Source organism: Convolutriloba macropyga, chromosome 5 (assembly GCF_964194025.1).
Source record: "Convolutriloba macropyga chromosome 5, txConMacr16.3, whole genome shotgun sequence".
Lineage (NCBI taxonomy): Eukaryota > Metazoa > Xenacoelomorpha > Acoela > Convolutidae > Convolutriloba > Convolutriloba macropyga.
The window spans coordinates 73,455,255-73,470,167 of NC_134472.1; positions in this window are offsets into that span (position 1 = coordinate 73,455,255).

A 14,913-nucleotide genomic window follows, 5' to 3' on the forward strand; every position below is an offset into this window, starting at 1 on the left:
AACAGAATTCTACCGGAAAGAGTCAGGTTTTTATAATTCGGGTCAAGCGAGGACACCAAAGAAAGAAAAGAGTCAATATTCACTTTTCAATGCATCTTTAACGTAAGTTTTCTATTTAAACTCAATTTATTTTGATCGTTGACATTTTGTGTACACTTAATAGTCATTTCTAAAAGATTCTAAAATTTGAATTGGAAACATCTTTGACATTTTTACCCTGCTCGTCAGATTGGTTTTGGGATTGAATTCAAAAAAGAAAAATTTTTAGGCCTATAAAAGGAATCATTTTCCAACCAGATTACTATAGTGAATAAATTTCAAACAAAATATAAAATACATTTCTAGAGGAAATACAAAATAGTTTCCACTAGAAGAAGTCATGAAACACGGCTAAATAACCACTTCAGTGATAAAACGGGTTTCGACGACCATTAAAATCAGAAACATCAGCGGAATAAAATGACTGTGAGCACATCACTTCAACAATTTCAGTAATTTAGGATCTCAATCCTCTATAAGAGACTGCACAACTTTTCTAAAAATTACCCAAAATAATGAAACAAAACAAAGAATAATAACTTTAACTAAAGTTGGACGAATTCAAACGGTTTTCATTTTTAACTAGCCTATTCTTCGATTGACAAACCATATCTTCCATTATCAAATTCTAAAGTTGAGTTCAAATTCAATTTTAAAAAGATTGACAATTTAAATTTGATTTTTTTATATGGAGTATTCTTCATGAAGTATCAAGAATGTTATATTCTGATTATGAGATTTTTAAATAGAATCATTTTTGCATCGGAACACGACATGGTTATATAAAATGAGAAATATTGAAAGATTTTGTTTGAATTTTTAGAGCACCGATTTGTATGTTTTCATCTCAACTAATCCTTTAGAGAAGAGTAGTCTTTAACAGGTTAAAACAGATCTGATCGAGGTCAATTTTTTCTCATTGCAAATAGTTTTCAAAAGAGTTAACTTTCAAACACAGTTATTATTGAATATAATTGAAATTCTACCGCTGTTGCTTTTTATGCAGACAAAACGCAACTTAAATGTTGAAAAAATGAGATTTAATTTAGTGATCTTAAAGATGATGTTGGAACTTTTTTCTATATAAATGACAAAAGAAGCTTGATTTAAGTAGTCACGGGATAAATTAAACGCTTTGATTTTTACATAAGATTCTATTTTTGTTTTTGCGTAAAGTGATGCGCTAATTTTAATACAAATTGTATTTTAATAATGGAGTATAAGAATAAACCCCAGAGGGTGATAACAAACAGTAACACAAACTTTTACTACGGTTGACAAATAACAACCGAAAAAAAATATCATTGCTGTCTATTTGATGCATGAGTGTGTTAATTAAAGTTGACGTGCAAAAATTCGTAACTATTTCTCAAACTAATTTACTATAACTAGTTTTTCGCCCTAAAATTTCAAGCAAACGTAAGCAATTAGAGTTCTCAGATTTGTCGTGTGAATTACAGTTTAATCTTCACATACAGTTACGCTTCTAAAGTCGTTAATGCGCTCTAAGTTGCGAACGTAGAGGCCCCCAGTTACGGCGTACGTGTCAATACATAGTAAATTTTAAGGGAAAAAAGTGCACGTTCGTCTGGGAGTTACAAATAATATGCACCCACTAAACTGGGGGGTTGGGACAAACGGAAAAGATGGAATAACTCATGTTTGAGCATAATCTGTGATCTTAGTTTACATTAGAGTACATTAGAGTGATCTTAGTTTACATTAGAGTACATTAGAGTGATCTTAGTTTACATTAGAGTACTTAGTTTACATTAGAGTACATAAAAAAACAAGGCTGCCAAGTAGACCTCAATGATAGATATTTTGGATATTTTTTCTTCTAAAGATAGTACGGATGGAAGAGCCTTCAATGTACACAAGTAGCTAAATAGAGATGTAAGTAAAAAGACCATAAATAAATAAATAAATAATTGTACTAACCGAATTCCTAATGGCATAATTGTTCCATTCAAGTCAGATATAAGAGCAATAAATGCACATAAGATAAAATAGCCAAGAGATATCATAATAAAATGCGGTGAATCTTCTTGTTTATTTTTGTTTATCTCCACAAGAGTTTAATTCTGCATTATAACACTTATCCAAGTGTTTGGTCAAATACTTGAACACAGCATTCTGTTATAACGCAAGATTTTCGAGAGATTTGTCAAAATTTTGATGATTTTGTTGAGTAACTCCTGAAAAATTTGACAGCACATCCGCTTGCTTCAATTTTGTTCTTCCTCCGGTTCAATTTTTCATTCTCAAACATCAGTCGCAAATTGCTAACAGAGATGGAGTAATGCCTTAGACAAACAAGGGCTGTTATCTGCTAATCTCTTATAGCATCTTCTTAATACTTGCATTTAACTGTTATATGTTAGCACCCAACATGGAGACGCTTATCTTCCTTATAAGAAGACTCTTAGAAGAAGATTATAATAAAATTTTACCAGATGATCTCAAATTTTTTATTAGAAATTAAAAATTGTAGTACTATTCAGCTAGGCGTACATTTTTCAGCAGTCATCAACTTTGGTTTCCATTAAAAAAGCCCTGTTTTTTTTGCCCATAGCTTTGTGTTACCAAGTTATACTTTTTCTCAGTTTTTCTCTGTCTGTTGAATTTTCTTCTTGTCTTTAATTTTTAAGTTGTTGACAAATATCTAAGTTGAAATGATTTGAAAAATTGCTGTGTTGTGAAAGTCCAATCAATTCGGCACAGGAATATGGTGGTTCCTTAAAAGTCTACCATTATGGTATGAATGTCACAACATTAAAAACACAAGCAAAAATTTACCTCAATCCCTTTCATTACACCACATAACCAGACCTGATATGACTTTGGTTGAGATTTCCCTAGCGGAGATCGGCTATTTCAAATTGCAGAAATTAGGCTGTATCATTTGTGATGCCCGAAACCGACAAAAATTGTTTTCCCTACTTTTGTGAAACTGCGTTACGAGACGGATTTTGGTTGCAATATTTTTAAACTGAATTCCACAATGTGGATAATTAAAGGCAACATTGGGTCCAATTAAATTACGCAAGGTGTAACTAAGTAGCACTGTTTTGTAACTAACTGTGAAATTAATTGCGCTGAAATGGGAAGAAAAAAACACATCTAGCGTGTTAACTTAAAAAGGTATCAAATTTGAACTAAGATTTTGAGAAAAATTTCGTTTATTTCAGATTGGCTTAGCCATTCACTGACATTAAAATAATTAAACTTAGACAAAAAATGATCCTTATTTATAATTTTTCCGATATGTGTTAAAGAGTAAATTCATGTAAATCTACATTTTGAGTATTTTTTGCACTGAAAACAGCCCTTTTATTTTTCAAAACAAATTTCCGAAAAGTGAGCTCACCTGGAAATAACAGAGCATCAAGAGGAACAATAGTTTGAGTAGTAGTCATCTTGAAAAAAAATAGCTTGGATTTCAGGGGGTTGCCCTAGTTGTCGATGAATTTCAGATTGATCGACTGGAAAAGCCTCACCTCTTTTCGTCTGTCAAAACGACCTTCAAAAATATCTTCATATAGCAGCAACAAAACATAAAGTGAAAAAATACTTTGAAATCTGTTTGAATAATAATGTCAATCAAATAGTCTGATTATCAGTTTGATTTGAAGAAATCATATCTGTCGCAGTGCTTTTTTGGAAACTAAAATTATCCGCGGTGTGTGAACACCTGGAGGAGCTTGTCTCAACATTTGTTTTCATTTTTTGAGTTGGTCTTGAACTGACAGAGAGAGAAAAACGTGAAGAAATTGCGGAAGTTGTCTTCAAGGAAAGCAGTAAGTTTTCATTATAAATATTCTCAAAGTGCAGGACATCGCATAAGTTTTGTCGCAGGATTATTTGGCTCTATTTTTCCTGTGGGTTGCCAAAACCAAAAAAACAGATCAATGTCGGATGTGATGTTCAGGGGGTTGCCCTAGCTGTCGATGAATTTCGGATTGATCGACTCAAAAAGCCCTCACCTCTTTTCGTCTGTCAAAACAACTTTCAAAAATATCTTCACCTAGCAGCAACAAAACATAAAGTGGAAAAAAATTTTGAAATCTGTTTGAATAATAATGTCAATCAAACAGTCTGATTATCAGTTTGATTTGAAGAAATCATATCTGTCGCAGTGCTTTTTCGGAAAATAAAATTATCCGCGGTGTGTGAACACCTGGAGGAGCTTGTCTCAGCATTTGTTTTCATTTTTTGAGTTGGTCTTGAACTGACAGAGAGAGAAAAACGTGAAGAAGTTGCGGAAGCGGTCTTCAAGGAAAGCAGTAAATTTTCATTATAAATGTTCTCAAAATGCAGGACATCGCATAAATTTTGCCGCAAGATTATTTGGCTTTTTTTCCTGTGGGTTGCCAAAACCAAAAAAAACACATCAATGTCGTTTGTGATGTTTGTAGTAAAGCGTTGCTACAAGAACTTTTATGCATCAAGTGTTAACGGAAAAAAACAACCACAAGTTCTATCGGAAGAGAACCCTCGATTCTAAAAGCTATTCATTTATTTGAGTTATTTCGTTTAAAACTTTTGCTGCATTTAGTAATAGATGATTTTCAGTGAATACTCAAATTCGAGAGAAAAAAAACATAGGAAAAACAAACCAATGCTACAAGTAGATCAAAACAGTTCTGATGTATATTTGGCAATTGCTATTCAAAATAAATTCCATTCATTAAATTCACTTATGAGCTATCCGCGATATTTTATGTGCTATGGTGTCGAGTAAATGATGGTTGGGTGGAGGGAGTACCCGTACTTAACGCCAAGTCAATATCAGTACTGGGCAAGTCTAATTCCAAGTCTAGGTATCAGTACTGATTCAGAGCTAAGATCGTAACATATTTAAGACTTGGCAGTCTTTTTGTAAGACATAAAAGAGTAAAAATAGAGAGAGTTAAAATTCAATGAAAATTAGAGATTTTCATAAAAAATTATTTTGAATCTGATTCTTTAAATCTTTTGATTCTGTGAATTTACATTTAATTTAATTACCAGCATCTGGTTTTAGCACAGTTTTTTCAATCTCTTTGGCCATTAGCAAATTGCAACGGGTTGTGGAATTAAATTAAGGTGGAAAATATTTTACAACGTACAGCAATAACTAGTTTTCACGAATTAACTTAACTAATGCTTTCTGAGTCCGCCTGCGCGATGACCGATTGCAGTTACGAAATTTGCAAAATTAGGTTATCAATAAATTGGATTTGATTGAAATACAGAATGGAACTCCTGAGACGAAAAAAACGTAAGGGCTTTGATCGGTTTTGGCGAAGTAAAACCGACGAAAACCGACGATTTCTTATGTTTGAATCCAACGAAATTCTCAACACGGGCAGCTACCAACAAAAAGGAATTGAGTAACGTTTAAATGCAGAAATTTGAGCCCGGGTTCCGCGTTTTCTAAATCTGCTATTTTTAGTAACCGCAATTCGGTTACTAGTTTCTCTAAGAATTAGCCCAAATTTTGAACCGAATTCCTTAAAAATGATGTAGATCGTATGTAAAAAAATAAATTAAAAAATCTATAGTAAAAAAATAAGGTACACGATAGGTTAAATTTGACCGAGCCAATTGGGTCCGCTGTGGCGTTGTAACGTTCTATTGCTTCAAATTTGGACGCCAAAGAGTTCATTTGCCCGGGTGACGAAATTTATTGCCGGTTATTTTCTCAACCCCTTTGATTCAAAAATGTGTGAAAACTTTATGAATTTCCCCTGGAAGAGAAACTATATTTCAACAGAACCCCGTGTTGCTCACCATATTTTTTTCTTAGAAACCACACAAAGTCATATATGACCTGTATGAAATCTTGACAATCATACTAAGATCATAAAAAAATTGATTGATGCTTTAAAATAGTGCACAATAGATCAAACCAACAAGTATTACAATACTTTCAATCAAAAAGTGGACAAAACGATGCCCTTATTAACAAAAAGCATTTTAGTAATCATAATAAGTCATATATGGTCTTGTGGAATCTTGACAACCATACTAAGATCATAAGTAAAAAGTAAAGGCCTCCCGGGTTGAGGCCGAATGGTTATCTTGTAAGAGCTTGCAAGTTTCTGGCAGAAACTTACAAGGCGATGCATCGCCTTGCAAGTTTTTCTTCCAAAAACTTGCAAGTTCTTACAAGTTAACCATTCGACTTGCCAGTTCTTACAAGTTAACCATTCGTCTTACAAGGCTCTTAAAAGTTAAACATTCAACTTACAAGTTACTTACAAGTTAACAATTGGCACACAAAACCACACACCACACACACACACACACACACACCACGCACGCACATAAACGCGCTCACACACACATTCACGCCAACATACAAACGCACATACACACACACGCGCGCGCGCACAAACACGTACACACATATACGCGCTAAACCGTAAATAAAACGTTGCAAGACATGAATGTAAACGGACGTTTGGAAAAAATAGAATCTGGAAAAGTGCGAATTAAATTATAAAAAATGTATAAAAATGAAGGGCCACTAAATTATTTTGAGAAAATACTGACATATGAGTTTGAAAATTCAATCAAAATCAATATTTTGGGAACATTTTAAAAAAAGCAATCATGAAAAAGCTAATTTAGATCTACAGTTTTTCAAAGGAATTGCAAAAGAAACTTTTTTGAATTGATAAAACTCAAAAAGTAACAATTTTGTCTACTTTGGTCGAATTGTATTATGTTATCCAAACAGAGCAACTAACTCCCACGCGCTTTCTACGGTAAATGACTGAATGTTAAATTGAATTAACCAATAAGAGTTGTGCTCGACCGGAACGAACTTGCAAGAAACTTACAAGTTAGCCATTCGCCTTGCAAGTTCTTACAAGTTGTTAACCATTCGACTTACAAGTTCTTACAAGTTAACCATTCGACTTGCAAGTTCTTACAAGTTAACCATCTTTTGCAAGAAACTTGCAAAATCTTACAAGTTAACCATTCGGTCTCAACCAGGGCTCCTAAAAGAGAAAAAAAGCGAAATATATATATATATATATATATATATATATATATATATATATATATATATATATATATAGAATGCTGGAGCCACAAACTAATCGAAACAAAAAGTAATCTAACGATTGATTTCTCGGAAAACTCCTGATGTGACAATTTTGATTTGTTTATGTAAACCAACGAAATATTGATTAATGCCAATGATGAAAAAAAATTCAATTATTTACAATGAATGTCTGAGTGCTCTTTATTTGCTCACTCATTTGCACTTAGACAGGTGATTTAGGTAACAATGGAAGCGGCTCCCTAAACTCAGTCGCTGGAGGCAAAAACTCAACCATCCTATTGTTCACAATTCATAAAGACAGACACATGATTTTATCCCTGCTTACAATTTCATATGGACCTTCAGATGAGTGAGAAATCCCCCCCCCCCAATCCCCCCCACCAGCTTAGCGCGCGCATATTATTTGCACCCCGAAGGTTACAAGCCGTTATTTACATAATGCTTTTCTATGTAATGGCACCCCTGCTTTTCAACTGGAGAGGGGGCAAAAACGGAAAAGATCTTTTCCTATAATCAAACTATTACATGTAAAGCATGGATCTTTTCCGTTTGTACCCCCAAGCTTAGTGGGCGCATACTATTTGCACCCCCCCCCCCCCCACCAGCCATATTTTCAGATAATCATTTACTATGTAATGACACGGTGCTCTGTATCTGGAGGGCGAATAGCGTATTGGGGGGGGGGGGGGGGCACAAACGGAAAAGATCTTTAAGCATTGTATTGTTTGAAGTCAGTTCCAACTATTGATTGAATTCAGCCGCGTGGCAATAATGAGGGAAGAATTTAGAAACTTAGAAATAATGCAGGGCCGTTTTCAGCAATTTTCAGCCGTTTCTGGCAATTAACCCAAATTTTGCCCTAATATTTTGATTTTTGTTGTTTTGATTTCACAAAATTAAATTTGATGTAGTTTTAGGATCCTTGAAAAGTCCATTTCTAACCAAGACAAAATTGTGAAACTGAACTCAAGACCGCAAAAGTGTAAATAAAGATCGTGCAACAATTTCGGTACCGGAATAACATCTAATCAAAGAGCCTTCATTGTCCTCATTTAATATAATGTAAATGGTTTTAATAAACAGTTTTTATACTAAGCAGTTGTTTTAGGGTTATAATTTGGGTTATAAGTTGAACATGGATTTTTTAAATTTTCCCTATGCTCACTAGTCGTTATTTAGCAACACAGTGGTTAAAATGAAAAGTCATATGTACGGATTGAAAGTATTTTAAAACGGTTTAAATAAATTACTCTTGCTGCGACTGATTCACTATTTTGTTAGATATCAGAGACTTCAGACTTGGTACCTCAAGAAATTAGCGATGTCTAAATATCGTTTCAATATAATTTTTCTCCAGTGAATGTAATGATCTCAAAACATGACTTGAAGTTTGAGCCCATGTTGTATTTGAACTAGTTGCCTACCATTTTTAACAGAACTAATTTACCAGTAAGCACGATTTTCATACTAATTTTGAAGATTTTTCCAGTCTATTTTCGACAATCTTTTGTTTAACTTTCTCGTGCTCCGAAGATAATTTTAACAATTTTTCGGCTAATTTTGGCGTTTTGTGGACCTATTCGTGACTATTTTCTGGCTTAATTTGACGTTTTGCAGAGCTGCTTTTGACAAGTTTTTCGGTAAATTGGGCGTTTTCTGAACCTATATCTGGTCATCCTTTGGTTAATTTTGCCATATTGGCTAATTTTGGAGTTTTGAAGGTTATTTTGGCTAATTCTGGCGTTATCCGGTCCAAGTTTTTGGTATTTTTTAACTATGTCAACTCCTGTCAGAGACTCGCAAGTCGAAATGCAACTCTCGGCCAACATACCTTTGTTGACACACTGTTGGGAACATTGCTCGAACTTCCTGTCTTCAGCAGCTCTCAGGGCAAAGCCAGATATGCTCACCAAATTTGAAACAATCCTGGGTTATACTGGGGAGGTATTGGTTATATTCAGAGCCGCTGGCTGTCCGGTAGAAAAACAAGGTAAACACACCTTTCCAAGTCGAGAATTAGTTTCTGGTATCATGTTTTTTGCTCGGAAACTGGCAACAGGTTGACAGAGCTGCAAGCAGACAAAATTTTGTCCCTTAGCCGATCGTGCCGCATAATGATATCGCCCTGGCCATGAACTGTGACAGCATGATCACCGAGTGTATCTAGTGATACTGTTTTACAATAGGGACACTTCCTTTCTCTTTCATGTATGAGAGCACCCAGTCTGTAGTTCACAACAATAACCAGTCTCCTGATTGAGGAAGAGAGAGTGACAAAAAACGAACTTTTTTCCTTTTGCATGTCGGGTTTTCAATTAATTCATTGAGGGCGACTTTATCAAGAGCTTCTTGTTTTTCTTTGAGTGAACTGCGGTAATGACAAACCATTTATTTCGTCAAGCATTTCGGTTAAAATGTGATCTGTTGTTGGAGTTCGGCCAGTTATAAGCTTTACCAATGTAGCAGATTGCGATACCGATCCAATATAGGCTGTTTTTATCTGCTCAGACGCTGGTCTGACCACAATTCCAGTTTTACTGATAAGCAAACAAGCTTGATGCCATGACTCGTTGAACAAGACTGTACCCAGTATATTGTCAAAAGCTGTCTTTTGAAGTGGCTCAATTTCCTCGAAAAATGTACGGGTTGCTCTAATGGTGTTTTGCAGCGCATTATTGGAGTGCAATATGTGTTGTTTATATTCTCGAGGTTCTCATGTAGTTTTCTGGTCTGTGAACACGCTTCTTTAACAAGAAAGCAAGAAATCTAGGGGATCCAACGGCAGCGCCCCGTACTTTAATTCCCCTTTTACTGTTTTTTTTAATTCCGCTATCAACCGTGCTCAGAACTCTTCTGGCCAGATCTCTCAATTGTCTTTTCTGAGTTTTAGCAAAATTTTTGCCCGACAAACCAAAATATCTAAAGCCCCATTAAATTCGGTTTCTGTTCCGGCAACAAAACTATCGTCAAGGTAATAACAGAGCTTGGTAAGATTGGGTAAAATTGGGTTGATTCAATCTGTTCTATTACAGGCCACACAACAGTGGATGGGTTCCCTGCACTTAAACTGCCTGATAAAACACTGTTTTCAACAAAACAAGAATTATCTACTGTTGTACATCCATTGTTGTCAACTAAGGGGGCTTTCATTTTATTACTTTTTTTCTTTCCAATTTTTTGTAAATAATCGTTAAATTTGAGGAATAGCTTCTTGTATACCAACAGATCTTCATTTTTCTTGCTTACAAGAAGAAAAGCTTCTTTTAAATAGACCTCCTATTTTCTTGTGGGTTGTCAAATTTTCTACAGTTTTCCGCTCCTCAAAATCACCAATTGAATTTGGCTTGCTTAGAACTTGTAACTCTAACTAATGTTGTTTTCATCCTAAAAAACAACGAAAACATGGGGGACTTTGCTTGTACCTTCGCTTCAAAACAACCGCAAGGGCAACCAATTTCTATGAAAACAGGATCAATCTTTTTGGCGGCTAGTATTTTACGTCTTGTAGCAATGATCCAGAAATTTTTCCAGTTAGGCAAAAAGTAACATACGGGACGCAAAACCACAATAAAAACATCTTTGATGATTGGTTCTCTTTCGATTCCTGATTTTGCTTTTCTCTGGATTCATAAGTGCACTGGTTTCGTTAGAGCCAATATTTTAATCCAAATTGATATAAATATTATTCCAAAATTTCCGTATAAACTGGTGACATTGACTAGGACCTGCCTAGGAATTAAAATAAATTGCCGATCTACGTTTTGAGGCTTTTGCTTTTGAATGGTCGTCTTGCAGTGGGTAATTTCAACCAAAAGTACCCTTCTTCATTTCAGAATGCGTAAGAGAAACTCTGGAGAAAAGCGGCGTCAACCAATGGACTCTTGTCATCTTTCATGATAATCCAGCAGAAGCTGGCACCCCTGGTTTGTCTGCTGAGGTTTAGTAATCCAATAGCTGGGCGAGGGTTCCGGACTTCTTGAGAACTCAATGAATGTATCGAAAAGTAGAACACGCTCAACATAGAGCTTCATGAATGTGTTGAAAAGTAAAACACGCTCAACATCGAAGCTGTTCAATCCGCACAGTGCGCGAAAAAAAGGTGATATCTGGGAGGGGTTGTTCCGTAGGTTTAAGATAGTATGCTATACCATCCTCGGTGCACCTTGCTTCACAGATGGGTTTTTGAAAACTAATTTTGTCTAGTTTAAATTGCTGAAATAGACTAGGACCTGCCTAGGACTTAAGTTAGATTGCCGATCTACGTTTTGAGACTTTTGTTTTTTGACCTCATGATGTTAACACGTTGCTTATTAGGCTTCGGTTGAGAAAATCTTTATAAGTTCTACAAAGACGACTACTTATGTTCAGTGGAATCAAGGGGAACGCCGTCATTATGTCGAAAAAAATGGTACATCTTCATCTAGGTTGATTCAAACTTTCTAAGTTTGTAACAAATCTACAAGATCTGGCTTAGTGAAATGATGAGTCCACTCAATCTACTGAGCCAAAAGTAATCGTTTATTCCGAGGAGGAATCAGTGCACGCACTTGGGTTTATATGGGATCACAATCACAGCACTCTGATTTTGAGCAGGGTTAATAATAGCAACATCAAAAAACGTTTAACACGGCGCGAGGTTTTAAGACTTGTGTCGAAGGTCTACGACCCAATGGATCTTGTCGCTCCGTTTACTCTAGGTTTTTTTTTATCCTGAAAAATTTTTGGCTTGGCAATGGAACAAGTTAAGATGACTAGTTACCCAAAGAGACAGTTGACAGATTTCTTGCATGATGTGTTCAACTGCCGCAGTTGGCTATGATGACAAAACATAGAAGTTACTTTTTTGAGGACTGCTCCAATATCATGAACTCCACGTGTTCAGTGATAACTCACAAGACGGGTTGTTCGGCCTCAGGTATCTTGTTTTTTAAAGAAATTAAAACAGAGTTGGTGTTCGCGCCGTGCATGGCGCACGTGTTACCTATGAAGTTGATAAATGTTACGGAGTTGGAACTGCAAGCTTTTCTTCTCGCTGCTCATTTGAAGAGAGAAATTGGTAGAGGATTGACCGTTACTGTAGACAGAGTTTTCATGTGCACAGATAGTGCGGTTGTCTTGCAGTGGGTAATTTCAACCAAAAGCACCCCATCTTCATTTCAGAATGTGTAAGAGAAATTCTGGAGTGCAGCGTCGTCAACCAATGGAATCTTGTCACCTTTTATGATAATCTAGCAGATGCTGGCACCCCTGGCCTGTCTGATGAGATTTCGCATTCCATTAGCTGGTTGAAAGTTCCGGACTTCTTGAGAACTCCCTGAAAATATCGAAAAGTAGATCACGCTCAACATAGAGCTCCATGAATGTATTGAGAAGTAAAACACGCTTAGCATCGATTGCTGTTCAATCCGCACAGTGCGCCACAACAAGGTGTTATCTGGGAGGGATCGGTCCGTAGTTTTAAGATAGTATGGTATACCATCTTGGGTGCACATTGCCTCACAGATGGGTTTTTGAAAACTATGTTTTATCTAGTTTAAATTGGTGACATGCATTAGGACCTGGCTTGGACGTAAGATAGATTGCCGATCTAAGTTTTGAGGCTTTTTGTTTTTGACTACATGATGTCATCAAGTTGCTTATTAGACTTTGGTTGAGAAAGCTTTCATTACCTTTACAAGGACGACTACTTAGGTTCAGTGGAATCACCATGAGCGCCATCATTAGATCAAAAAAATTAGTACATCTTTTTCATCTAGGTTGGTTCAAGCTCACTAAGTTTGTAGAAACTAAGCCAGATCTGGCTGACTGCAATGATGGGTCCACTCAATCTACTGCGCCACAAAGCATCGTTTCTTCCGAGGAGGAATCAGTGCACGTACCTGGGTTGATGTGTGATCACAATAACAGCACTCTGGTTTTGAGCAGGGTTAATAATAATACCATCAAAAAACGTTTAACACGGCGCGTGGTTTTGAGACTTGTATAGAATGTCTACAACCCAATGGATCTTGTCGCACAGTTTACAATAGGTTTTCATTTTACCTTGAAAGACACTTGGCGTGTCAATGGACAAAGTTGGGATGACTAGTTACACAAAGAAACAGTTTACAGCTTTTTTGAATGGTTTGTTTAACTACCGATTTTGGCTAAGATCATAATACCTAGAAGTTACCTTTGTGGACTGTTCCAGCATCTTGAACTCCACGTGTTTGGTGATAACTCACAAGACGTTTTCAGAGCTCTAGGTTTTGTTTGGGCTCAGGTATCTTAATTTTTGGAGAGATTAAAACCGAGTTGGCGTTCGCGCCGTGCATGGCGCGGGTTTTACCTGTGAAGAAGATAGACATTACGGAGTTCAAACTGCAAGCAGCTCTCCCCGGTGGTCACTTGAAGAAAGAAATCTGTAGAGCACTGACTGTTACTGTTGGCAGAGTTTCCATGTGCACAGACAGTACGGTCGTCTTGCAGTGAATAATTTACACCAATAGCACCCCGTCTTTATTTCAAATTGTTTAAGAGAAACCCTGGAGTGCAGCAGCGTCGACCAATGGAAGCGAGTCACCACTTATGATAATCCAGCAGATGATGGCACGCCTGGTATGTCTGCCGAGATTTTGTAATCCCAGAGCTGGGTGAGGCTTCTGGTCTTCTTGAGAACTCCATGATTTTATTGAAAAATTAGAACACGCTCATCATCGACGCCCAGTACGCACACCAAATTGACGTCAGGGAAAGTTTGGCCGGAGGTTTCAGAGAGTACTGTAAAACATCCTCGGTGCACATTGCCTTACAGATGTGTTTTTCAATACTACGTTTTGTCTAGTTGAATACGCACTGAAAGCGCGTACGTTAACGCCCCTAAGCGCTGACCAAGCCCACTTACACTTATTAAATCCCAATCATTCTTCCTAGCTTGGCAACCAAGTAAAAGGAAATCTGTCCATCTTGGGCGTTGATGAGTTCGATTATCGTTAACGGTAGGCTTGTGCGCAGTCATACACCAATGCAATTTTGGTGCTCTAGCTTAAAGAGCATGTACCTGCTCTGAGCTGTAGATCTAAGTGGCAGACACCTGCCGAACAGAAGGTCAAGATCGGTGATTTAGTTAGGATATTTGATGAAAGCAAACTTATGGGTTACTATTGCACTGCTCAGATTAAACAGCTCCGGTAAAGTTCCGACAGCGGCGCCTGCTGCACCTTCCCGCGCTTGCTGTCCGGATTGCATGTCCGTTCGCTCGTTATGTTTTTACCAATCCTCCCAACATCTTCTTCAGGGCCCTAGGATGTTACCAAAAAAAATTAAACAAAAAATCTATATCACTAGATGGAGAAATTTTGTACGTAATATATCCAATTTTTCGCTGAGATTTTCCGTTCTGAATGCATTATGCATACTATTTCTAGGAAAAACCAAAACCAATTTACCACTAACAATAATTTCTCTAACGGCTCAAAATCGTTCCCTTAGCCTAACAGTTTCGGTTTTTGAACGAATTAATTCAAGTTGGTGACATATACTATGACCTTCGACTTAAGCTAGTTTTTCCGAGCTCTGTTTTGAGGTTTTTCGCCTTTAAATTCAAGATGTTAGCACAAAAAAGAAAATGACAAAAGGTTTTTCAGGACCCGTATAACTTGCAAGAAGGTGTTATCAAATGTTTTGAAGTACAACTGCTCAAGAACTCAGTATAATTATGATAGCCATAGAGCCAAAAATTTTGTAACCTACGTGTACGTCAAAGAAAAGTATGGTTCTCAAAAACGTAAACAAAGTCCCAAAACAAAACATTATGAAAGGAAAAAAGTTAGGAA